The sequence below is a fragment of the Apodemus sylvaticus genome, chromosome 1 (assembly GCF_947179515.1).
Source record: "Apodemus sylvaticus chromosome 1, mApoSyl1.1, whole genome shotgun sequence".
NCBI lineage: Eukaryota > Metazoa > Chordata > Mammalia > Rodentia > Muridae > Apodemus > Apodemus sylvaticus.
In genome coordinates this window covers 171,856,052-171,882,599 of record NC_067472.1, presented here as the reverse complement: position 1 = coordinate 171,882,599, position 26,548 = coordinate 171,856,052, and the positions used below count along the sequence as shown (strand labels likewise).

The 26,548-nt window shown below is 41.7% G+C and overlaps 1 protein-coding gene and 1 pseudogene across 9 annotated transcripts in view; one reads left to right on the top strand and one right to left on the bottom strand.

Annotated features, from left to right (window-relative positions):
* Window positions 1-26,548, bottom strand: part of LOC127670388 (zinc finger protein 431-like) — a 553,459-nt gene that overhangs the window by 46,229 nt on the left and 480,682 nt on the right. The window lies entirely within an intron of this gene.
* LOC127670495 (aurora kinase C-like) lies at window positions 8,202-13,543 on the top strand (annotated as a pseudogene).

Genomic DNA, 26,548 nt, shown 5'->3' with positions numbered 1-26,548 from the left:
TAAAAAAAAATCCACCAAGAAAACATTTCAACTCATAACATGTGAGCCCCCAAAATGAGAGTAGCTACTATTGTAAAAGAAACACCTTTGCAGCTTAAATTACACACTGACCCTCATGCATTTATAGTAGGAGACTTCAATCTCATTCTCACCAATGGACAGGTCCTGCAGACAAAAACTAAACAGAGAACAACTCGAGCTAACTGTCATTTAAAAGCCAAATGGACCTAACTGGTATTTACAGCACATTACACCCAAACACAAAAAAAAAAAATATATGCTCCTCCCAGCAATTTATGGAACTTTCTTTAAAATTAAGGACACATTCAAATACAGAGCAAGCCTCCAAAGACACCAGGAAATTGAAATACCCAGCTTCATGCTATCAGACCACCATGGATTAAATCTTCACATCATCAACTACAGAAATGACAGATCTCTAACAATCTCATCGAAACTGAAGAACTTTGTATTGAATAGCAAGTGTGTCACACAGTGATAAAGGAAGAAATTAAGTACTTCTAGAATTCAATGAAAATGAATAAAGGACATATCCGAACTTACAGGACACAAAGAAAGTTGTGATAAGAGGACAGTTCATAGCACTAAATGCAAACATTACAAAGGAGGGGTGGGGTAGATATGTTCATTCTTTGAGACAAAATTTAAAAAAAAAGTGGCAACTCGAATCCAAACTAACTAAAAGAGAATTTGCAGATTAAGAATATCAGAAACATCCCAGCACTTGGAAGGCAGAGGCAGGCAGATTTCTGAGTTCGAGGACAGCCTGGTCTACAGAGTCAGTTCCAGGACAGCCAGGACTAAACAAAGAAACCCTGTCTCGGAAATAAATAAATAAATAAATAAATAAAACTAAGAAAAACCCTAGGGCTGGATATTTTTTGCTGCAGTTTTCAATCAGACTTTCAAAGAAAAACACAGTCTCTCGTGAGAAGACAGGTATAATTCTAGAAGAATACTATGCCATTACTGCTCAAAGTATTTTACAAAATAAAAACAGAAGGAACATTACCCAAAAGCCTCATACTCAACATACATAAAAACTCCACAAAAAAAGCATATTACAAGCCAATTTCCCTCATGAACATAAATGCAAAAATACTCAATGAAATCCTTGTAAACTGAATCAAAAAACCCATCAAGAAAATTACTAACCATGATGTGAAGATGTCACCCGAGTGAGGAGGAAATGGATCAACATAAAAATAAAAATTAAAAAAAAAATGAAATCAACTACATGAATAAAGTGACTGAAAAACTCATTAGACACAACTAGCCTTTAACAAAATCCAACAGTAACTGATGAGAAAAGTCCTGGTGAGAATAGGGATACAAGAGACATATCTAAGTATAATGAAGGAAAATTATAGCAAGCCTTAAGCTACCATAAATGAAATTGAGAGAAGCTGGAAGAAATTTCACTATACTCAGGAACAAGACACCGGGGTATCCAATCTTTCCATATCTATTCAATATAGTACTTGAGGTTCTAACTAGAGCAGGAAGATAGAGGAAAAAGATCAATAGGAAATAATTTGGAAAAGAAGAAATCAAAGTATACTAACTGGTTGATGGTATGATAGTATGTGTGTCTGGAAACAGCTACAGTGTACTCACATAAATAAAATAAATCTTTAAAAAAAAAGATCTCTCATGTTCATGGATCACAAGGATTATACCACACACAAAAATGATCATCCTAACAAAACCAATGCATACATTCAGCACAATCCCCATCCAAATTCCAATGAAATTCTTTACAAACCTGGAAAGAACGATTCTCAGTGACTTGTATAATATTAAAATATCCATGATAGCTAAAACAATCCTGCACATTAAAAGAACGGCATGGTACTGACATAAAAAGAGACACTTAGATCAAGCTTATCAAATGCAAGACCCAGACACAATTCCAACCACATCTGGAAACCTGATTTTTGATAAGGAATCTAGAAATGCATGAGGGAAAGAAGACAGTACCTTCAAACAATGGTGTTCCTTAAACAGTATGTCTGCATTGTAGAAAAATGGAAATAGATCCACATTCATCACTCAAGTCCAAGTAGATCAAAGACTTCAAAATAAAAGCAGACACACTGAAACTGATAGATCAAAATGTAGTGATCAGCTCTGAATTCACTGGCATGGGAGACAACCTTCTGAACATAACACAAATATTGTAGGTGTTAATATCAACAACTAATAAACAGGAATAAAGAGCCTCTTTAATGCAAAAAAAAAAAAATAACACTGTCAACTGGACAAAGAGACAGGCTAAGAAATGAGGAAAGATTTGTACCAACTCCACAACTAATAGAGGCCTTATATACAAAATATATAAAGACCTCAAGAAACTAGATGTTTAAATAAACAAACAAACAAAAACTTCAATTAAAAATGGGGTACAGAAGGCCGGGCAGTGGTGGCAGAACACGCCTGTAATCCTAGCACTCTAGGAGACAGAGGCAGGTGGATTTCTGAGTTTGAGGCCAGTCTAGTCTACTGAGTGAGTTCCAGGACAGCCAGGGCTACACAGAGAAACCCTGTCTTGAAAAAAAATGGGGTACAGAGCCAGGTGGTTGTGGTGCACACCTGTAATCCCAGCACTATGGGAGGCAGAGGCAGGGGGATTTCTGAGTTTGAGGCTGCCTGGTCTACAGAGTGAGTTCCAGGACAGCCAGGGCTATACAGAGAAACCCTGTCTCGAAAAAACCAAAATAAAAAAAAAAGGGGGGGTGCAGATCTAAACAGAGAATTCTCAACAGTGGAATCTCAAATGGGGGAGAAACACTTACTAGTTCATCACCCCATAGCAAGCTGTTTATATTGTAATGCTAAATACTGTCCCCTGAGGCCTGGTTGCCTCCAGAGAGGAGACAGAGTCCACAGGGAGTGGTGCTAAGTGACCTTGCCCACAAGTTATTCCTGGGTGACTCTGTGATCTTTGGAAATGAAAGTGATCAGAAAGGGAAGCTATGATTGCCTCTGCAGACCCTTACGACTGCATTTGGATTCAGGAAGTCTCAGTCCCACTTGAGGCCCACACACAAAATAATGTTGTAGGACAATTCAATGTCTGCTTCCTGGCACATGGATGTGGAGTCTGACATGTCCACCTTCACAACACCAGGCACTCCTGAAAGAACTCTGTAAACCTAAACTCCTTTTATATGCTGGAGTTGAATTTCCATAAATCACATCACTGTGGCTGGTGGTCATGAAAAGTTAAAAGGATTCTAATTAAATGTTGCTGAAGGAGGATCTCCATCATCTTCTCTCTACCAGTTTCTTGACTATTTGGAAAATTTATCACACCAAACTGAATGGGGAAGGCAAAGTTCAGAACTTCTAGAAACTAGACCTTTGAGTTTCCAGTCTGTCTTCCCACTGCATACCAAAACCAATGCCTCTGTGGGTACATTGGACAGTGATATTATAAGCACCACACCTTTCCAGTGTTAAAGTTCCTCCTCCCCAGAGAATCTACATTCAGTGAGGCTCAGGGGCCAGGAGCCTTTGCCAGGTTACCACCATGTACCAACAGAACCACAATCTGGCTCACAGCATACTCCACTCCTTAGCACATTGGACTAGGACAGGTCAGCAACCTGTTCTTCCCGGTGTGGGGACATGGTCAACACAACTGAACATGGCATCACTTCTGGTCTCCATCATGGCTTCCTGCAGCTACTGCAGAGGGCTGGGAGAGAAGAGAAACAGACCAAAGGGAAAGGAGGGAAATGGTAGAGGAAATGGACCAGGTAACCAAAATGGCTCAATTTCATCAGGAAGAGCTGCACAGGGAAGGGCATCCCAATCACTCTGTTGGGGGTTGGGGAATGACAGGCATATCTTCTAACAGGAAGACATTGAGGGATGCTGGGAGAACCTGACAGCCAGGTCCACTTTGACTTATTAAGTAGGTAATTAGTCCCAGGGTTTTGCTTAACAGTAAGGAGGAATGACAAAGTAGAAATGATTTAATTAAAATCTCAAACATCATTTTAAAGCTGAGACAGACCTTGTGGTTCAATATTCTCCAGGGATTAGACATAAATACCTAGAGTACACTAGGTAATCATCACATGTATTCTCCCTGATTGCGCTTTTTCAGGCAGGAATAACAACATTCCTGTTGGGAAGAGCCACACCAGTCTGTTCGCATCTTCTGTATTAGTTAACTTAGTGCAACTACAGAATTTTGGTTTCTAGAAAAAAGTTCAGTTCCATATCCAGATTTTTGATTGTCCTGGGCTATGAAATCGAAAAAATTGCCACTTAGGCCTTTTACTGATCATCAAAATTTGATTACCTGATTACTCCTTGCTAATGACAACCAAATATTGTCAAACATGAAAGTTCTCCTCCTCCCTCCTCACTCCTTTCTGTGCAACAGAGTTGGTCAGTGAACTCAATTCTAACTCCAACCCCTTTTCATTTTAAGTATCCATTAAAAGCCACGAAAGTTAGGGGACACTCATTCACTGGTCTCTTTTCCACCTCACTGACTGGTTAAGGGCCAAACCTGAAAGAGCTGGAGGGCAGTCTTCAAGTCCTTGGGCCACAGAGGCAGAATGAGGTATACAAAATTCATAATTACAAGCATGAGGAAAGCCCAAGGTTCAGAAAGGGTTCTTCTAATGTAAATCTAATATTAAAGCAATTTAAAGAAGGAATGAAATTCTTTTTTTTCAAGATTTATTTTATATATTATTTATTTATTTATTTATTTATTTATTTATTTATTATATGTGAGTACACTGTAGCTGTCTACAGACACTCCAGAAGAGGGTGTCAGATCTCACTATAGATGGTTGTGAGCCACCATGTAGTTGCTGGGATTTGAACTTAGGACATTCAGAGGACCAGTCAGTAGTCTTAACCACTGAGTCATCTCTCCAGACCCCAGGAATGAATTTCTTAAAGACTGGGAAACATTCCAGAATAGATAAATACCATATTGGGGCAGTGACACATTAAAGAACATGAAATTTAAAAAGTATCATCAGCCAGGTGATGATGACATATGCTTTGAATCCCATTAGTTGGAAGGGCAGAGACAGACAGAACTCTCTGAGTTCAAGGCCATCCTGGTAGATGGAAAAAGTTCCAAGACCACCATATCCTCACAATGAAAACCAGTTTTGAAAAATAGACAACCAAAAAAAAAAAAAAAGTACTTAATATGGCAAAGGAACCAAAGCTAATCTACAAATTCAATGCAATTCTCCTCAAAAATTCCAACACAACTTTCTACAGACATTGAAAGTGCAATTCTCAACTTCATATGGAAGAAGAAAAACTCCCAGGAATATCAAAACAATCCTGAAGGAATCAGGATCCCTTACCTCAAGCTGTACTACATAGCAATAGTGATAAAACCCTAATGTTATTGGTACAGAGACAGACAGACAGATCCATTGAATACAATCAGAGATGCTAAAAGGAACCCGCACATGTATGGACACTTGATCTTTGACAAAGAAGCAAAAACCAGCGCTGGAGAGATGACACTGGTTAAAAGCTGACTTTTCTTCCAGAGGTCCTGAGTTAAAATCCCCACAACCACAAGGTGGCTCATAACCATCTGCAGTGGGATCTGATGTCCTCTTCTAGTGTTTCTGAAGAGAGAGTGACACTGTACTCATAAACAAAAAATAAAGAGAAAATCATTTTTTAAAAATGAAGCAAGAACCATACAGGAGGGAAAAAAAGCATCTACAACAAATGGTGCTGGTCTAACTGGCAGTGTACATATAGAAGAATCAAATTGATGGTATTTATCACCCTGCACAACATGGATCCCGGACATCAACATAAAACCAGATATACTGAGTGTAATAGAAGCAAAGTGGGTAAAGCCCTTGAACGAATTGGCACAGCACAGAATTTCTTGAATAGAACACCTGTGACTCAGGCTTTAAGATCAACAGTTGATAAAGGGGACCTCTTGAAAATGAAAAGCTTCAGTAAGGCAAAGGACACTGACACTAGGACAAAACAGCAGGCAACAAATTGAGAAAAGATCTTCACTAACCCTACAACCAATAAGGGGGTAATATCAAAACTTTATAAAGAATACAAGTTAGATGCCAAAAAAAAAAAATTAAAAATGGGATATAGAGCTAAATAGAATTCTCAACACAGAAATCTCGAATGACAAGTAGCACTTAAAGAAATGTTCAACATCATTTGTCATCAGGTAAATGCAAACGACAATGACTCTGAGATTCCACATTGCATGAATCAGAATGGCTAAAACTGAAAACTCAAGGGACAGCACATGCTGCTAATGACACTGAGAAAGGTGAACACTCCTTCTTCGCTGGAAGGACTGCATACTTGTACAACCACTCTGGAATTCAATCTGGAGGTTCCTCAGATAACTGGGAGTAGTTCTATCTTAAGACCCGTTATATCATTCCAGGGCATGTACCCAAAATATGTTCCACCATATCACAAAGGACACGTGCTCCACAGGGTTCAGAGCAGCCTTACTCATACTAGCCAAGAACTGGAAGCAAATAGGTTCATTTTAACACTCTATTGTGGTTCCTTTAATGCAGTAATTTAGAAAGTTTAATGAAGAGGAAAGCAAGACCATTGCCCTGGGGAGCAAGACTGGAATCAAGGCCACCTGAGACAATACAGCAAGCCTCAGAAACCTTTTCTTAAAAGGCTGAGGATACAGCTGTTCTAGAATTCACAGGCCTTCCCAGGGAGAGCCCTCTACACACAAGGAAAACATGAATTAAGAAATATCTCTTTAAGAACACATGGAATGGTCTGGAACTCTGACACATGAGTAGGAGTGGACTACCTTGTCTATCCTCACTGGGAGAGGATGAGCCTAATCCTGGAGAGACTTGGTGCCCCAGGGAAGAGGGATAGGATTAGGGGAGTCTAAGCTGGATTGGGGGTGGGTAAGGGAGGGGGAGCACCATCTCAGAGGCAAAGGAGAGGGATGCAGTGAAGAAGTTTAGAAAGGAGACTGAGAATGGAGACATTTGGAATGTAAGTAAACAAAACAATTTAAAAATAGAGAAATATCTCTTTAGTAAAAGCATGCATCCAGCACTGGGTAATGCTCAAAGAGGAGCCAGCCTAGAACACACCTTGCAGTCCCCAGCTGCCATCATCCTTAAGTCTCTCTTATGTTCAGCCTCCAGGTTACACTTTGAACCATTTAAATAGAGGCAGAAGACTGCAAGTGTAGCCACTTAGACAGAGGGGAGATTTACACAGCAAGGACGTCCACAGAAGTGTTTCTTAAGTACACCAGAGACCTGAAACCGTGACACAGTCCTAAGGGAAGATTGCAAAGGATGAAAAGGACCAGAAAAGTAGAAAGGACAAAAGTTGGGGTGGGGAGTTGCAGCACCAGCTAAAACTCATGCCAAGTAAGCTTCTTAAGAGTATCATCTTTAATACTGCTTCCTGGAGGAGAAGAGTACGACTTGTATAAAGTCAACAGAAGGTTTTACACAGTGGGATAAACTCGGAGGAGTCTAAAACAGTGCTGTACAGCTTAATATTGGACTGCTACCCACGGCAAGAGGTAACGTTTACAACTTTCTCACATCTTAGCTCCAAATATGTCTTATATCAAAATGTTAAAACAAAGTGCAAAAATTTTAGAAGATACTGTAGAAAGAGGTATTTCTGTGTTTGCCATCTTGCCAAGAATGTTTGAACACGCAAGCCCATGTTACAAATCCTTGAGCAGATGTAGCCCCAGAGCAAAGTTATTCAGAGGCCACTTCCAGGCTCAGGGAGCAGCTAAGACCAAGAACAACCTCACAGGTGCTCATGTTTAGCTGCGGTTCCCACCCAGCCCCAGGGAGGACTTGCTCCTGTGGTTCAATCGCCTGCCCCTTCCCAATTGGAAGCAGCTGCCATACACTCACCATATCGCGGGCTCAAAGTGTGCCTGAACTCCCTTCACAGCACACAGAGGCCGCATGCAGAGCTGGATGCAAGAACCACTCAAGTCTCCCAGCTACAACAATGAACCATGAAGGTGTTGCCTGGAAGCACCCGCCTCCACTTCTGACTGGCAGGTCAGACTAGGCTCTTCTGCCCTGCCCCCACCATCCCAGGCAAGCAGCCTAGGAGAAGCTCAAACTTCTCAGGCAGGCCTACTGGGCAAGCCTATGACTTCAGAAAGATAACCACTGGTTATCAGCTGGGATCTACTAGACAACACCAAAATGAGATCTGAAAACTGCTTGAGTGCAGTTGTGCTAGTGGATTACCAGTGTGTCGGTCACTAGTGTCCTGGGGTGTGTGAGACATTCCCAGTGGTTGCAGAGGCCACAGTCAGAGAGTTACCCACCTTCCCTTTCCCAGGATCTAATAAACTAGCAAGACTTCAACTTGCCCTCACCTCCTTACAGGGGAGAGAGTCACCACCTTTGGCCTGGGCTTCACACACAAGTTAGAGATAAGAGAACCAGGTCTGACCCCAAGGTGGTGGCATGTATGTGATATCCTTGCAAGCAGGAGGACAAGGCAGCAGGATGGGGACAGTTAGAGACCACTGGGGTCCAAGTCGGGATGTGAGTGTGTGTGTGTGTGTGTGTGTCCATGCCCACTCAAGTACTGAAGGCTTCAGCCTTCTCTCTCCCTGCCCAACCCTCTTTCTCCCTCTCTCCCTCTCCTCTCCCTCTTCTCTCCTCTACTCTGTATCCTCTCCTCTCTCAACCCCTCTGTCTTCTTTTTCTGGGCTGTCTCTCTATCTCTCCCTCTCCTGCATTGCCTTTTCTCCTTCTCCCTTTTTCCTTTCTGTTCCATGTCCTCCCCTACAACATTCTTGACTCTCTTTCCCCTCCTCCTATACCCCTACCCCTCCCATCCTCCCCAGTCCCTGATAAGGTGGGTCACTTTTGGACTAAGTGGGCTTCAAATTTGCTATGGAGTGCAGGGTGACTTTGAACTCCTGCCTCCTGTGTCTACCTCCCACAGACTAGCATTGCTACTGAGCAGCACCATGACCATTTTTTCTGTACAGAGCCATATTAGGGTGTCATGTCACAGGGCAAGAACTTGAATTTGGCAAAGGACAAGGGCTTCAGGCAGGAATCTGACCTTGGGGTATAATAGGGAAGTAGGTTACAGCAGGAATATCTATCTATCCTAGGGTGGAGTGCTGTAAGTGAAGGGGACATTGCTCAAGGTGAACTTCTCCTAGCCTTTGTTGACCAGGGAATCCCCTGCAGTTAGGATCCTGCTCCACCTAGGGTAGAGTGCTCAGAGTGAAGGTGAAGTTCATTGTTCCTCCAGGTCTAAGAATTCCTGAATTAAGCAGGTGACCCACCCAGCTGCCTGAGCAAGGACTTCCCCCCCACCCCCAACTCAGCCTGGAGTCTGGGGAGAGGGGCTTGGCCTGCCTTTTTATCTTGGGAGAGATGCATTAAAAGTTGAGATTTGAACCAGAATCCATGTCTGTTTTCTCTTGCCACCCTGTTTCTATTCCCATCTCTCTTCCAAAGAACCCACCCTTAGAATGTAGCTACAGACCCTATATTTTTCATCTCTCTTTCCTTAGCCACTGGAGAGATGAAGCCCAGCACCTCAACCAGTGAGTGCTATGACAAAGTTTCTAGAGGAAAGGAAATGGGACTCAGGTGAAGAGCGAGCTGGTCAGGAGGAGCATTGGCTAATGCACCCTAAATGCTGTTTTCTGTATGGAATACCACTGCTTAGTAAATGAGGAAGGGGAGCGGTTGTGGACCCCTAACTCTTTCTAGTCTCTGAGATGAGGCCATCTCTTCCATCTGTTTAGGAAGCATTTCACCATCAATGACTTTTAAATCAGATGTTCCCTAGGAAGGGAGAAATTTGGCCATGTGTACCTGGCTTGGCTCAAGGAAAATCATTTCATTGTGGCCCTGAAGGTCCTCTTCAAGTCTGAGATAGAGAAGGAGGGATTGGAGTAGCAACTTCACAGGGAAGTAGAGATCCAGGCACACCCACAGTAAGTGTGGTTCATGTGGAACTCAGAAATGCCCTTCTCTAGCCCTTGCTTCCTTCTTGCTGCCCTGACCTCTCTCCTGGTTTTGGAAACACCAGTTTCAAGTATATACCCGTGTGCAGTTCAGAAATCAACCTCCAGTTGAGGGCCACCTGATGGTACCTGGTGAGTTCCAGGACAGTCAGGATTACACAGTGAGACTCTGCCTCAAAGGTAATCGATTTTATTTTATACCTACTTATGTGTTTGTTTGCTTATTTTAGTTTTAGTTTTGGTTATTTGGGGACAGGGATTCTCTGTATAACCCTGGCTGTCCTGGAATTCACTCTGTAGATCTGGCATGCTGCTCTTGAATTCCCGGATTTGTCTACATCTGCCTTTGGGGTGCTGAAATTAAAGTCTTGCCCTGCAGTCAATTTTTTATTTTTTTTAAGTTATGGGGTGTAGTTTCACATGGGCTACATGTGAGGCACAGCACAAATGTGAAGGACAACTTGCACGAATTAGTTCTTTCCTTCCACATACAGATTCTGGGAATGAAACTTGGGTTAGCATGATTGGCAACAATGTCTCTGTTTGCTGTGCTATCTTGCTTACTTTGACTCTGCCTTCCTTCCTCCTTCAGACACTGAATATCCTTCGCCTGTACAACTACATCCACAATGATAGTTGGGTGTACTTATTTATGGAATATGCTCCAGGAGGTGAGCTCTATAATGAGCTTCAGAGAAACCAGAAGTTGACCCAACAGCATACAGCCACGGTGAGGGGAGCTCTGGGAACAAGGAAGTACTAAATGATGGCTGTTACTGATTGTGGCTGCCAATATACCCTTCCCATCTCTTCTTGATCTACCATTTTGAGTAGAAGTGTAGGATGTGGGATGGGGGAGCATGCAGGCCATAGTATGCACATACAGACTCCATGAGATAACTTGGGGAGGACTCGTTTCACCTTTGTGTGGCTTACAGGCATGACACTCAGGCCACCTGGCTTGTACAGCAAGCCCTCTTACACACCAAGACATCTTGCTAGCCTTCATCTCTTTTTTGTTCTGAGATAGAGGAAATCTTCCTAGATAGCCCAGGCTAAAATTATTGTTAAAAATGAGATTCCATGGCAGTCATAACATTCATAATATCTGTTCTACCTCACAGGGAAACTGAAAGTTTTCTCCTGACCAGATTGCTTTGGTTCACACAGATAATAGAGGAGTTGTCAGATGCCTTGTCCTATTGCCATGAGAACAAGGTGATTCACAGGGACATCAAGCCAGAGAATCTCCTGCTGGGCCTCAGTGATAAGGTGAAGATCACAGACTTGGGGTGTTCTGTGCATGCCCCCTCTGTCAGGTAGGTTGGATGGGATGGGGGTGGGACCCTCACACTAGTGAGGCATTTCCCAAGTGAATTCATCTCACATTGAAGACTCATATACAAACTGGGCCTTGGGTTTAACAAGCACCTTTTCAAATATACACCTTAAAATGCACTTGCAGATTGAAAGAATTGGGTGGTTGGGGTGATGAACTCAGTAGATAAGAGCAGTTCCTTTGTGAGCAGGAAAACCTGACTTTAGATGGAAAGAACTTGCAAAATTCTAGCCATATCTATGGATTCCTTTAGCCCTTGCCTTGAGAACTGGAGACAGGCAGATACTAGAAGCTGGCCAGCCAGACTAGCAGAAGTGACTGGGTTAGGATCAGTGAGAGACTTTGCCTTAAAGCAATACTGTGGAGAGCTTAATAAAGACACCATATGTCCTACTTTGTCTCTGTTAGTGTGTGTCTGAAGGCATGTACACACACACACACACACACACACACACACACACATAAATAGAGCATTACTTTTCTTTCCTAGTCTTTATCGGTGTTTGCCTTTGCCAGTAAGATTCCATGAAAATTTAGCAAGCATCCCAGGACCGAATTTCTCCATGTTGATGAGTCCACATTTCCTTGCTTCCCCATGAGACACATGGCATTATTATGTACGTATAAATCTTCCTCACTCATTGACTCTGCAGACGGCCAGTCTGGCTTCAAACTCACAACAATGTTGTGATGATATGTTACAGGTGATAAGTTACACTTGACAGAGTAATTTTAAAACATGGGCTTAATGTATCTTCCCTTACAGTATTACTTTCTCCAAGTTAGTTTCCTCTTTTAATGTTGATATATGGATGTTTTGCCTGCATGAGGACTAGTGTACCATTTTTCATGCCTTGTTCCCTTGGAAGCCAGAAGAGGGCATCAGATGGTTGTAAGCAGCCACATGGATGCTTCAAAATCCATCCAGGGTCCTTTAGAAGAACAGCCAGTACTCTCAAGCACTGAGTCATCTCTGCACTCCTGCACTGTCTGACTGTCTGGGGGTTCATTCTAGCCTCAAACACACAATGCTCTTCCTGTTGGAACCTTCCCATATGACAGAATTAAGTGATATGAGCTACTATTATATCTATCTGCATTTTCTGACTGATAAACAAAAAGAAAAATCTGTGTTTATTCTCATGGGTGAATACAGGTACACATATGTCATGTTGTGTCTTGGGGGGTGGCATCATGTCAGAGGACGTCAAGACAATCCCTCACCTTCCACCTTATTTGAGACAGGGTCTTCTGTTTGCTTCTTCATAGTTGGCTAGCAGGTCTATAGACTTTCTATGATTCTCCTCTGCCTCCCATCTCACTGTAGGAGTTCTAGGACTATAGTCATGCACCTGGCTTTATGTGAGTTCTGGGGGATAGAACTCAGGTTCTCAGGAATTCCCCCTGCAAGTGCTTTACCTCCTGACTCACATCCTATAGACCCTCTGATTCTTCAACCATATTAACAGTTGGTGTTTGTGAACTGTTCTCCCTGCCTCAGCCATGCACAGGAGGGGAATCTTCAAGAAGTCCCTTGTCTCCCATTTCCTGGGATGCTGAACATGGAAGATATCCCTCCTGAGCTTATGCACAGTGCTCGCTTTTGTGTCCTGCTCTAGGAGAAAGACAATGTGCGGGACTCTGGACTATTTCCTCTAGAAATGATACAGGGGAGAAGGTACAATGAGCCGGTTGATCTGTGGTGCATTGGGGTGCTCTGCTATGAGCTGCTGGTGGGAAAACCACCCTTGGAGAGGACACTTCCAGTGAGACATGCAGACGCATCTGCCAGGTGCAATGAAAACACACAAACACACACACACACACACACACAGAGGACATTCACCAGGAAGCCAGGCAGTGGGTGGGTGGGCTTTGGGAAATGGAGCATGTACAACTGAGTATCTACTAATAGGCAAAAGGGTGCCATGAGGAGACTTATAAAACAGGGAGGAGATTACCCAAAGAGAATAGCTAGATTCTATTATTCTTCCCCTGGTACATTAGGTGGATTTCAAGTTTCCTTCATCAGTGCCTGCAGGAGCCCAGGACTTAATCTTGAGCTTCTTGGGTACAATCCTTCAGAGAGGCTGAGCCTGGCCCAGGTCCTGAAGCAGCCCTGGGTCAGGGAACACTATGGAAGGATCCTGCCTCCCAGTGTTCAGATGTCTTCCTGAGCCCTGTCTGTTTTTATTCCTATGTGTTTCTTCAGGAAGCTCTCCAGTCTCGGTTTGTTACTGCATTTGGTTTGCTTATTTTCTCTTGTATGAAGCGAAAATAAATAAAACTGTTTAATATACTATCAGTCTTCTTGCTTGAGTGTGTTAGTATGTTGATTGGATGGAAATTTTTGTCTTACATGAGTGATATGGGTTAAGACCAGGCGCCCACATCAGGTGACTCCCTCTATTGCTCTCCAGCTCACTTTTAGAGAGACTAGGTGTCTGAAATGAACATGAAACTCACCAAATTGGTTTGACTGGCTGGAATGTGAAACACAGTGATCCTCCTATGTCCAGCTCCCCACACACACAAGCTCAGTAAAGTATGCCCAGCTTCCATCAGGGTGCTGGGGAGCAAACTCAGTCCCCAGGCTTCTGCACGTGGACTGAGGCACACCCATGCTCACAAAAATATAAAAAAAACAATAAATGAAGGGAAATTGGTGTATAAGGAGAGATGATATTTGTGTAGAACTGAGGGGTTCTCTGTAGAGTACTCAGTTTAGCATCTTTACATTTTTTGTATATCTTTACAAAATCTTTACATTGATTTTGGGCAAAGGTCTCTCTCTCTCTCTCTCTCTCTCTCTCTCTCTCTCTCTCGCTCGCTCTCTTTCTCTCTCTCTCTCTCTCTCTCTCTCTCACACACACACACTCTTTCTCCAGTCTACATTTTACATAGAAAGAATGTCAGTCTCACTCAGTCCCCAAATCCTCCTGTGCTGTGTGTGTTGTTGCTTAATGAGTCTAAAGCCAGGCCTGATGACCCATGCCTACAATCTTAAGTATTCAGGAGGTTCAGGCAGGATAAATTCAGTTCAAGGCCAACCTAGCCAATTCATCGAGATTATCTCTAATTAAAACACTTTCAAGTACTAAAACAATTTCAAGTAATAATAACAATGTGTATGTCTAAGCTATGACTCTAGGTCTGTGACCTTATTTTAGACATAGACTAAGAAAACCTCTTTGGAGAGGGAGTGATCAGTTTGTAATCAGAGAAAGAACTACATTACCCAGAAGGGACAGCCCAAGAGTCTTGTGGCTTGCTCCTCAAATGAAATGCTGGTGCTTGTGGGTCTATAGTCTTCATGCTGTGACTTTATCCTTGTGCTACTGTTCAGTCCATGCCCACTGTGGGAATCTTTCATTTTTTATTAGATATATTCCATATTCATATTTCAAATGTTGTCCCCTTTCCTGGTGTCCCCTCCAAAAAAACTCCCCTAACAAATGCCCCCTACCCCGGCCTACGAATCCACCCACCCATCCCTGCCCTTCACTCCCCTACACTGGAGCATCCAGCCCTCTCAGGACCAAGGGCCCCTCCTCCCATCGGTGTCCAACAAGACCATCCTCTGCTGCATATGCATTTGGAGCCATGGGTCCCTCCATGTGTGCTCTTTGGCTGGTAGTTCAATCCCTGGGAGTTCTGGGGCACTTGGTGGTTCAAATTTTTGTTCCTCCTATGGCACTGCAAACCCCTCAGTTCCCTGGGTCCTTTCTCCAGCTCCTCCATTGGGGATCCTGTGCTCAGTTCAATTGTTGGCTGAGAGTGTCCCCCTCTATATTTGTCATGCAATGGCAGAGCCTCCCAGGTAACATCTATATCAGGCTCCTATCAGCAAGCACCTGTTGGCATCCACAATAGTGTCTGTGTTTTGTAACTGTATCTAGGATGGATCCATAGGTGGGACAGTCTGGGGATGGTCCTTCCTCAAGTATCTGCTCCACACTTTGTCTCTGTATCTCCTCCTGTGGGTATCCTGTTCCCCCTTCTAAGAAGGAACAGAGTATCCATACTTTGTTCTTCCTTGTTCTTGAGCTTCATCTGGTCTGTGAATTGTATCCTTGGTACTCCAAGCCACTGGGTTAATATCTGATAGCCTTTTCAACAAATGGTGCTGGTTCAACTGGTGGTTAGCATGCAGAAAAATGCAAATTGATCCATTCTTATCTCCTTGTACAAAGCTCAAGTTCAAGTGGATCAAGGACCTCCACATAAAACCAGATACACTGAATCTAATAGAAGAGAAAGTGAAGAAAAACCTGGAGCACATGGGCACAGGGGAAAGTTCCCTGAACAGAACACCAGTAGCTTATGCTCTAAGATCAAGAATTGACAAATGTGACATCATAAAATTACAAAAGCTTCTATAAGGCAAAGGACACTGTCAATAGGACAAAATGGCAAACAACAGATTGGGAAAAGATTTTTTACCAATCCTACATCTGACAGAGGGCTAATATCCAATATATACAAAGAACTCAAGAAGATAGACTCCAGAGAACCAATTAACCCAAATAAAAAAATGTGGTACAGAGCTAAACAAAGAATTCTCTACTGAGGGGTACCAGATCTCTGAGAAACACCTAAAGAAATGTTCAATATTCTTAATCATCAGGGAAATGCAATTCAAAACAACCATGAGTTTCAAACTCACAACAGTCAGGATGGCAAAGTTCGAAAACTCAGGGGAAGGCAAATGCTGGAGAGGATGTGGAGAAAGAGGAACACTCCTCCATTGCAGGTGGGATTGCAAGCTGGTAAAACCACACTGGAAATCAGTTTGCCGATTCCTCAGAAAATTGGACATAGCACTACCTAAGGACCCAGCTATACTACTCCTGTGCATATATCCAGAAGATGCTCCAACATGTAATGAGGACACATGCTCCACTATGTTCATAGAAGCCTCATTTATAATAGCCAGAAGATGGAAAGAACCGAGATGTTTCGAATGGATACAGAAAATGTGGTACATTTACACATTTTCAGCTATACTCAGCTATTAACAACAGAGAATTCATGAAATTCTTAGGCAAATGGATGGAGCTAGAAAATATCATCCTGAGTGAGGTAACACAATCACAAAAGAACACACAAGGAATGCACACCCTGATAAGTGGATATTAGCCTAAGAGCTCAGAATAACCAAGATACAACTCAAAGAACACATGAAGCTCAAGAAGAAAGAAGACCAAAGTGTGGATACTTTGATCATTGTTGGAATGTGAATCAAAATACCCATGGCTCACAACCAAGCAATAGACTGAGCATAGGGTCCCCAATGGAGAAGCTAGAGATAGGACCCAAGAAGCTCAAGAGGTTTGCAGCCCTGCAGAAGGAACAATCATATATTCCAACCAGTACCCCCAGAGCTTCCAGGGAATAAACCACCAACCAAAGAGTACACATGGAGGGACCCACAGCTCCAGCTACATATGTAGCAGAAGATGACCATTTCAGACATCAATGAGAGGAGGGCCATTGACCCTGTGAAGAACTGACTCCCCAGAATAGGGGAATGCAAGTCAGGAAACTGGAGGGGGGCTCAGCAGGGGGAGGGGAATGTCTTAGGGGGTTTTTGGAGGAGTAATGCGGAAAGGGGATACCATTTGAAACATAAATAAAGCAAATATCTAACAAAAAGAATCTATTTTCAATTTAAAAACATCATTTCATTTTTTCGTAAATGAAAACACAAATGGAAGCAATAAGGGACGGAGAAGTGAGATAGTGAAGCCAGGGAGAGCATGATTTTGACAGATACAGTTCTCATTCTATCTGCATTGCGGGTGAGCATCACAAAGGAGTTCATGAGAATCTCATCTTTGACCCTTTCTAGATCAGTACAAGCAGAGGGTTTTCCTTCCACAATGTGAAATATGTATCATGCAGGAAGCAAACTCAGATCATTTTCCTGTGTTACCTTGTGCTAGTTTGGATTATGGAAATATAGAGGTTCCTGCTCATTTTAGCCCAGAAGAATATCCTTGCCTTTATTTAAGAAAAATCTCATGTTTCAATTAACTACTCAAATAATTGAATAATATATGTACTGTGATACTATAATGCTGCATTAGTTATTTGATACATTAAACACATGCAAACTAATACATAAAAATGCTAAGTGTTTAAAAAAAACCTGGCCAAGGGAAAAATAAGAAGTATTACCATGTAAGATAAGTAATTCCACACAAGACATAAAATACAAAACAGAAAACAGAAAATAACCACAGGCAAATGTATCACTTTACTAAGACTATTACATTTTTGTTAAACTATTATTTATTGTCATTATTTAATTCAAACAAAACAAGTCAGCATGTGTCTTTATTAAACTAATTACATAATTTAAAATGTAAACTCAGTATTAACAATTTTTAAGTCATCGAAATTATTTATAATAGTTAAATGCCTCTTAAATATACATGATATCTTCTGCAGCTAATAGTAATATCCACTCAACCAGTTTAGAAAATCTATTTGGAGCATTAAACATGATAGAAGTAGAAAAAACTCTTATAAAGTCCTCTATGAAAGGAAATTGTGACATGTTCATGATTAGACATTGTTTTTTTTGTATCTGTCTAGAAATGTGTCCATTTTGTCCAGATTTTCCACTTATGTTAAAAATAGGCATTTTAAGTAGGATCTGATGATGATTTTTTTGTTTTTTTCCCATTTGTTTGTTTGTTTGTTTGTTTATTTTTTCGAGACAGGGTTTCTCTGTATAGCCCTGGCTGTCTTGGAACTCACTCTGTAGACCAGGCTGGCCTCGAACTCAGAAATCTACCTGCCTCTACCTCCCAATTGCTGGCATTAAAGGCGTGAGCCACCACAGCCTGGCTTGACAATTTTTTTAATTTCCTCACTTTCTGTTGTTATATCTTCCTTTTCATTCCTGATTTTGTTAATTTGGATACTTTCTATATGGACTCTGATTATTCTGGATAAGGGTTTATCTATTTTGTTGATTTTCTCAAAGAAAGAGTTCCTGGTTTTGTTGATTCTTTGTATCAAGCCGGGTGGTGGTGGTGGTGGTGGTGGTGGTGGTGCACACCTTTAATTCCAGTGCTCTGGGAGGCAGAGGCAGGTGGATTTCTGAGTTTGAGGCCAGCCTGGTCTACAGAGTGAGTTCCAGGACAACCAGGGTTATACAGAGAAACCCTGTCTCAAAAATACCAAAAAAAAAAAAAAAAAAAAAAAAAAAAGAATGCTGTTCAGTTTCCATATGTATGTGTATGCGGACTTTCTGTTGTTTTTGTTGCTATTGAAGACCAGCCTTAGTCCATGGTGGTCTGATAGGATGCATGGGATTATTTTAGTCTTCTACTATCTGTTGAGACCTGTTTTGTGAGTGATCATATGGTCAATTTTGGAGAAGGTACCATGAGGTGCTGCATACAAAGAATTTTTTTTAAGATTTCTTTCTTTCTTTCTTTCTTTCTTTCTTTCTTTCTTTCTTTCTTTCTTTCTTTCTTTCTTTCTTTATTATATGTGAATACCCTGTAGCTGTCTTCAGACACTCCAGAAGAGGGCATTAGATCTCATTACAGATGGTTGTGAGCTGCCAAATAGATGGTGGGAATTGAACTCACGACCTTCAGAAGAGCAGTCAGTGCTCTTAACCGATGAGTCAAATATCCATCCCAAGGTATATTCTTTTGATTTAGGAAGAAATGTTCTATAGATATCTGTTAAATTCATTTGGTCCATAATTTCTGTTAGTTTCATTGTGTTTCTCGTTAGTTTGTGTTTCAATGATCTGTCCATTAATGAAAGCGGGATGTTGAAGTCTCCTACTATTATTATATGATGTGCAATGTGTGCTTTGAGGTTTTGTAGAGTTTCTTTTATGAATGTGGCTTCCCTTGCATCTGGAGCATAGATGTTTAGAATTGAGAGTTCTTCTTGGTGGATTTTTCCTTTGATGACTATGAAGTGTCCTTCCTTATCCTTTTTGATAACTTTTGGTTGAAAGTCAATTTTATGCAATACTAGAATGGCTACTCCAGCTTGTTTTTTGGGACCATTTGCTTGGAAAATTGTTTTCTAGCCCTTTACTCTGAGGTAGTGTTTTTCTTTGAAACTGGGGTGTGATTCCTGCATTCAACAAAATGCTGGGTCCTATTTATGTGCCCAGTCTGTTAGTTTATGTCTTTTTATTGGGGAATTGACTCCTTTGATGTTAAGAGATACTAAGGAATAGTGATTGTTGCTTCACTGCCTAAAAGAAGATTCAAGACTATCTTTCTTGCTAGCACTTGACAGCAGAGGCAGGATTGGGTGCTCAAAGCAATTCTTAAGTATATAGCAAAACTAAGCCTGAGATACAGGAGACATTGCTCTAAAAGAAATAATACTATCATGAAAAAAGGAAAAAGGTTTGTTTTTTTTTTTCTTGCCTTCACAATAATGGACTGAACAAGAAATTCATACTGACCAGAAGACATTGGAGAATGTCAAATTAATTATGAGATAAGAGTAGTGATTTCCTGGCAGAGGGAATGGCATTAAAAGATATGTTTGAGAAACCAAATACACAGCTACAGCCAATGGCCGTTTTCTTTCTATTCTCTGAGTTGACTTAACTCTTAAAATGCATTGGACACATCTACAAAGGTACACCCCCAGCTGGAATTTCAATATTCATTGGTGAAAGCTACCCTCCCCAAATAATACTCCCACCAATCTGATCACCCTCCATTCACATCACATGGAATTAATACATGCTGGGAAATTAAAATACCCTGGCTCTTTCAGGTCCTTGCTAAAAATGGTGACTCCAAGAACTGTGTGTCTACTCTGATTACTCCAAGGACTAGACACAGTAAACTCTTCCTTCTGTTCTGGCTTGAAGAAAACCCATGCTACTCATGCAAATATTGAGTGTGTGAGCATATATGGTGTATGTGTGTGTGTGTGTGTGTGTGTGTGTGATTGTAATGGACAGTTGACTACATGACTCAGGGCTAGGATATCATTGTAGATAATTCTATGCATGAAACTTTTTTGTTTTTTGGGTTTTTTTTTTGGTTTTTTGTTTGTTTGTTTGTTTGTTTGTTTGTTTTGTTTTTCAAGACAGGGTTTCTCTGTGTAGTCCTGGCTGTCCTGGAACTCACTCTGTAGACCAGGCTGGCCTCGAACTCAGAAATCCACCTGCCTCTGCCTCCCTAGTGCTGGGAAAACAGGCGTGCGCCACCATGCCCAGCCCTGCATTAAACTTTTATTTTAAGTATATGGGTGTTTTCATGCTTATGTCTCTGTACAATATCTACAAAGTCCATCAGATCCCTTGGGACTTGGTTTACAGGAGATTATTAGCTGTCAGGTCACTTCTGTGAATAGAACCTGTGTCCTCTATAATAGCAACCAGTGCTCTTACCTAGTATCCTATTTTTCTGGCAGCTTTTTATTAGTTTTTGCCCTTTTACCTTTTAATTAAAATGTTACATCACTTTATACCTTCCTTGTCCTTTCTCCATCCCTTCCAAATTTTTCCTTGTTAAATATGTGTGAATACATATGCACAGCTATAAGAATAAAATGCAGCCAGGTGGTGGTGGCACATGCCTGTAATCCCAGCACTTTGGGAGGCAGAGGCAGTTGGATTTTTGAGTTCGAGGCCAGCCTGGTCTACAGAGTGAGTTCCAGGGCAACCAGGACTATACAGAGAAATCCTGTCTACAAAAAAACAAATCCAAAAAACCAAAAACAAACAAACAAACAAACAAAAAACAACAAGAAAAAAAAAAGAATAAAACCCGATCAGTCCATTTCTGTTGGTTGTGTGTATATACTTTTATGGCTGAAAACGTTTTGGTGGATATGCAATTAAGGATCACATTTCCACCTGAACCTAACTTTTTAATTGCAGGAAATTTCCACTCTTTAATGAGCTACAGGAGTGTGAGAATGGAGTAACCTGGGTTCACATGCACAAAAACATTGAGATTAGAAAACATGGCATGGTACTCAGCTAACACCTGGTTGTCTCATGGTCTAGAAGTTCTGGAGCTGCAGGGAAGACTTTGGCCTTGTCATGAGCCAATCACAATCTCCCATGGTTCCAGGGTCCTCTTACCACACCCGATTATCAATTCTCACCTTGCATGACTGTGAAATTCCTGCCTCCATTTTATAAGCACCATGATTACAGGCCAGTGTCACAATGCCTGGCTTAGATGACTTCAATTTTATTTACTGACTCATTAGAATGATTGGGCGAGTAAGATGAGCAGTTACACTTAACTATATCGAAAACTACTTATCTGTGTGAGTCTGGGTTTCACTAACTGTACCATAAGGACACTTTAATGCTTGTCCTTTGCTGAGTTAAAACAGACTCAGTGTTAAAGGAAAACTATATTGCTCATGGTGGGAAGAAAACAGGAAAGCTACATTTGATGGGAGCTTTCTTCTGTTACTCGACTTAAGACGAGAGCCTGTGTCCTGCATGCTCATATCATGGGCTCAGCCACTCATTATTTATTTTTTAAGAATTACTTATTTGTTTTATATGATTACAGTGTAGCTGTCTTCAGACACATCAAAGGAGGGTATCACATACCATTACAGATGATTGTGAGCCACTGTATGGTTGCTGGGATTTGAACTCATGAACTCTGGAAGAGCAGTCAGTACTCTTAACCACTGAGCCATCTCTCCAGCCCTCAGCCACTCATTCTTATTAAATTAATTAGAAGAACCAAGTTACCTAGCTGTGACACGGCCATCTACAGTGCAGTCACTCTGACAGTATAGTAGACAGATCTGTCTGATGTTCTACTGACTTCCAGGCCAGCTAGAGATTTATAGTGGGGACATTCAAGACACACACACTCTTTGCTCCTATGTTCTGTCACTCAAAGGTCATGAAAGTCCCTCTAGACTGTATAAGGATTCAGTAGATTGAATCTGTCCCTCTGTGAATGGACCCTCTCTCTACATTGCTTACTTTCATGGATAACACAATTCTTTATATGTAAAGTTTTTTGTTTTTGTTTTTGTTTTTTTGGATTTGTTTTTTGTTGTTTTTTTTTTCCCCCGAGACAGGGTGTTGCTGTATAGCCCTGGCTGTCCTGGAACTCACTCTGCCTGCCTCTGCCTCCCAGAGTCTGGGATTACAGGCGTGCACCACCACCACCCAGCTAGATGTAAAGTTTTTAAAAAGGTTTTGTTTGGCTTTGGTGTCTACATCTGTCTGAGTCAGGTGGGTGGAACCTCTCCTAGATTCCTGCCTGCAATCATAACAGACATTAACAGTGCCAGGAATCTGTGCTTACCCATGGCATGGCTCTCAAGTTGGGCCCTTATTGGTTGTCCAATCCCTCAGTCCCTGCTCAATCCCTGAATTTCTTGTAGACAGGATAAGTTTTGGGTTGAAAGATTTATGGGTGGGTTGGTGTCCCTATTGCTTCACCAGGGTTCCTACCTGGCCACAGGAGGCAGGCTCCCCAGGATCCATATCCCCAATGCTGTAAGTCTCATCTAAGGACACCCCCATTGATTCTTGTCTGCCTCCCAGAGTGCTGGGATTACAGGCGTGTGCCACCACCTCCCAGCTGAGATATGTTTTTTATATGGCTTAACTTTGACTAAGAGAACAAAAGTATAAAATATTGTTTAAAAAGAAAATAAAAGATTAAAAAAATATAAAAAAGTACCATCAATGTTTTGATGAATAGTAATATTTCCTGATATTCAATAATAACTTTTAATTCTCAAATCACTTCATATATTCCCTATAATTGAGTTATTTTCTTTCCTTTGTTAATTTAACTTTTTAAAATGTTGGAGCTGTGTTTATTCACTCCTGTTCCATGGTGTGTATATATCTTTAGAGAGAAAGAGATAGATAGATAGATAGATAGATAGATAGATAGATAGATATGTGTGTGTATATGTTGTGTATATACACACACACATATATGTACATATATATGTATACGTATATATATATATATATATATATATATATATATATATATATATATATATAAGTGAGAGGACAACTTACACCTGTCTCTTATCTATTTCCATTATTGAATTCTAGCTATGAAACAAATGGAATTGTTTAGCTGCAAGTAAACTCATTGGCCCTTATTTAGTTTTAAATTTATTTATGTATTTATTTATTTAGGAGGTTTTTTGATTTTTTGTTTTTTTGGGTTTTTTTGGTTTTTGGGTTTTTTTGTTGTTGTTGTTTTGTTTTTTGGTTTTTTCAAGACAGGGTTTCTCTGTGTAGCCCTGGCTGTCCTAGAACTCACTCTGTAGACCAGGCTGGCCTCGAACTCAGAAATCTACCTGTCTCTGCCTCTCAAGTGCTGGGATTAAAGGTGTGTGCCACCACTGCCCTGCTAGTTTTTAATTTATTTATGCATATTCCACAGCCCAAATTTAGAAATAAGAGAAAACTGTGTAGGATTACTATGGGTCTCTCGGGATTAAACTGAGGTCATCAGGCTTAGCAGCAACCAACTTTACCCACTGAGACAATTCCCTGGCATTCAGGTCATTCATATTTCATTCAGAGAAAGTGTTATGAACAAGTGTTTACTTCTCAGAATAACCTAACACAATCTAAAACAAAGCATTACAGGATTTTCATGTGCAAATACAATTTATAATTTAACTTGTCCTGTTTCCCTCCATCCTTAGATGGAAGCATATTTATAATCTGAAGACAATAATTTGCTGATGTAATATTACAACTAATCTTCTTTGAGCATCAGTGAGATGGCTCAGTAGGAAACAGCCATGAAGTGCAAAACTGGCAACCATTGCGATGACCATAGAAAGATGGGCAAAAGTAGACCTCACAATGTTGTCTTCCACTCTCCACATAACTGCCATGGCCTAAAAGCCTGTAATCACATTAAACACACACAGACACACACACACACACACACACACACACAGAGAGAGACACACACAGACACACACGCCAGATTAACTAATGCGGCGATGGAGAATCATGGAAGGAGCAATAAGACATGCATATACAGATTACTACTCATTGCAGATTATTCTACTTTATTACATCAGATAGGTGAAAATGTTACTTTGCATACACACATTATATATTTAATTTTTCTTTTTTTTCTGGTTTTATTTTTATATTGAGAATGTTGAGTTTATTAGAAAACAGACAATATCACAATCCAAGAGTTAGATCACAATCCAATCAGGAAAGGGGCCCGAAAAGAAGGTCTCTTCTGTGTATGGGTTGAAACAGTTTGAAGCCTAGACCTCTCAAGAAAAAGAAATATATATTCATGTCCTGGGTGGCAGGGCCATCAGCCAGAGACCCTTAGTGGTAAGGTTGTTTGGCTCAGCAGCAGGTGTTGCAGGGGGAGGTCCTGCAGGCTCTGCAACAGAATGCAGGCTGGCAGCAGGGGGGGCTGCAGCAAGGAGCCTGCACTGAGATGGGCTGGCAGCAGGTGGAGGGCCAGCAGCAGGGCCTGCTGACCATAGCTGTGTAAGAGGTGGGACAGCAGGTGCTGAGGAGACAGCAGCCCTGCTGCAGGGGTCACAGCAGATGGGGTGGGAGTAGCACCTCGTGGGGGAGAGGGGAAGAGGAAGTGGAGAAGAGTGGGAGCCTGCTGCCAAGGGAGGAAGGAAGGGGCGCAGAGAGCAAATGAGCCTGAACTTGGCCAGGGTGTGTCCTGAGCAGCAACAACTTTGGGAGTCCCAGATCGCCCAGCGGGTAGAATGGTGGCAGTGAGGCGCAGGCCAGCCCGGCCGCTGGCGCCCTGAGCTGGAGAGCAAGGCCAGGCAGGCAGCTGCAAACCCCGGTTCTTTCTTGGCCGAGCAGCTCGCACCCTGCCCCGGGTGCCCACGACCCTCTTCCTGTCTGCTCGGTCTCTGCGAGCTCCTGCCGCGCCACCTCTCCATGCTAGGCAACTTTTGCCCCAGGCCATATGCGGGACAGGAGGATGCAGTGCACCCTGCGGCTCTCCCTGATGCCTAGGCAGGGCGCGGGCTTGGGATCTTCCTGAGCTGGCTGGTTCTCTCCAGGGCTGAGGAGGAGCCTTCCCTTCCTGTGTAAACAGCAGGCATCTGATGGCCAAGCCCTAGGGCACTGGGGACTTGGGAGGGAAAGCCTCCCCACCTGATGCTGGGGCCTAGCTCTGTGCTCACCTGCACAAAGAGGCCCTTGAGGTCCGCGGGGAGTGATGTGGAGGCCAAAGTGTGGCGGCTAGGTCATCCTGGAGGTCTGTGGATAATGCAACTTTCTAAGTTTGTTCTAAATTTAAAGTTGTCACTATTCTCTGTAAATCCCTCAGGCCCTCACCCAGGACACCAGGCCATCTGATCCTCCTCTGTAGAGTGATTCACAAGCAAGATATCCATCCAGACTGTGAAGGAGCTGCTGACACCGCCTCAACCTGATGCACCCAGACCGATATTATTATTATTATTATTATTATTATTATTATTATTATTATGTCCTGACCTGTGTGTTATATTTGGAATAGGCTTTATGTCTATAAAGTTGTTATATTTTAATAGACATAAATGTCTGAACATCATCAGATTTACTCAGTAATTCCCCAAACAGCCATCCTCTCTGATAAATGTGCAATCCTAGAATCATCACTCTGAGAACTCAAGAACATTGGATCTGCAAACATGTCTCATTTGTATGAATTATGTATGCTGCATATATATTTTTATTTTTTAAACTCTGTAAAATGAAACACACAATCCATTGTATGACATTGCTTTAAATTAGAATCAATAAACTGAATCTTGATTTTTAACTTAATATATTTTATCTCTATGGATTGCCTTTTTTGTTTGTTTGTTTTTGTTGTTGTTTTGTTTTGTTTCTTTGAGACAGGGTTTCTTTGTGTACCCTGGCTGTCCTGGAACTCACTCTGTAGACCAGGCTGGTCTCAAACTCAGAAATCTGCCTGCCTCTGCCTCCCAAATGCTGGGATTAAAGGCGCGTGCCACCACCGCCCAACACCATTTTAATTTTTTAAACTCCTGTGGAACCTTTTTGATTGGAACTAAATTTTTGATGTTATTATATGCTCCAGATTGGATTCATTGAAGGTTTTCTGTTTTGGTTTAAAGTTTTGGTTTTTTTTAACCTCTACTTTATAGTCTCTAATCTAGTACCTAGTTTTTACTCTCTTTGTTGTAACTCAACAGACCCCTCAGGG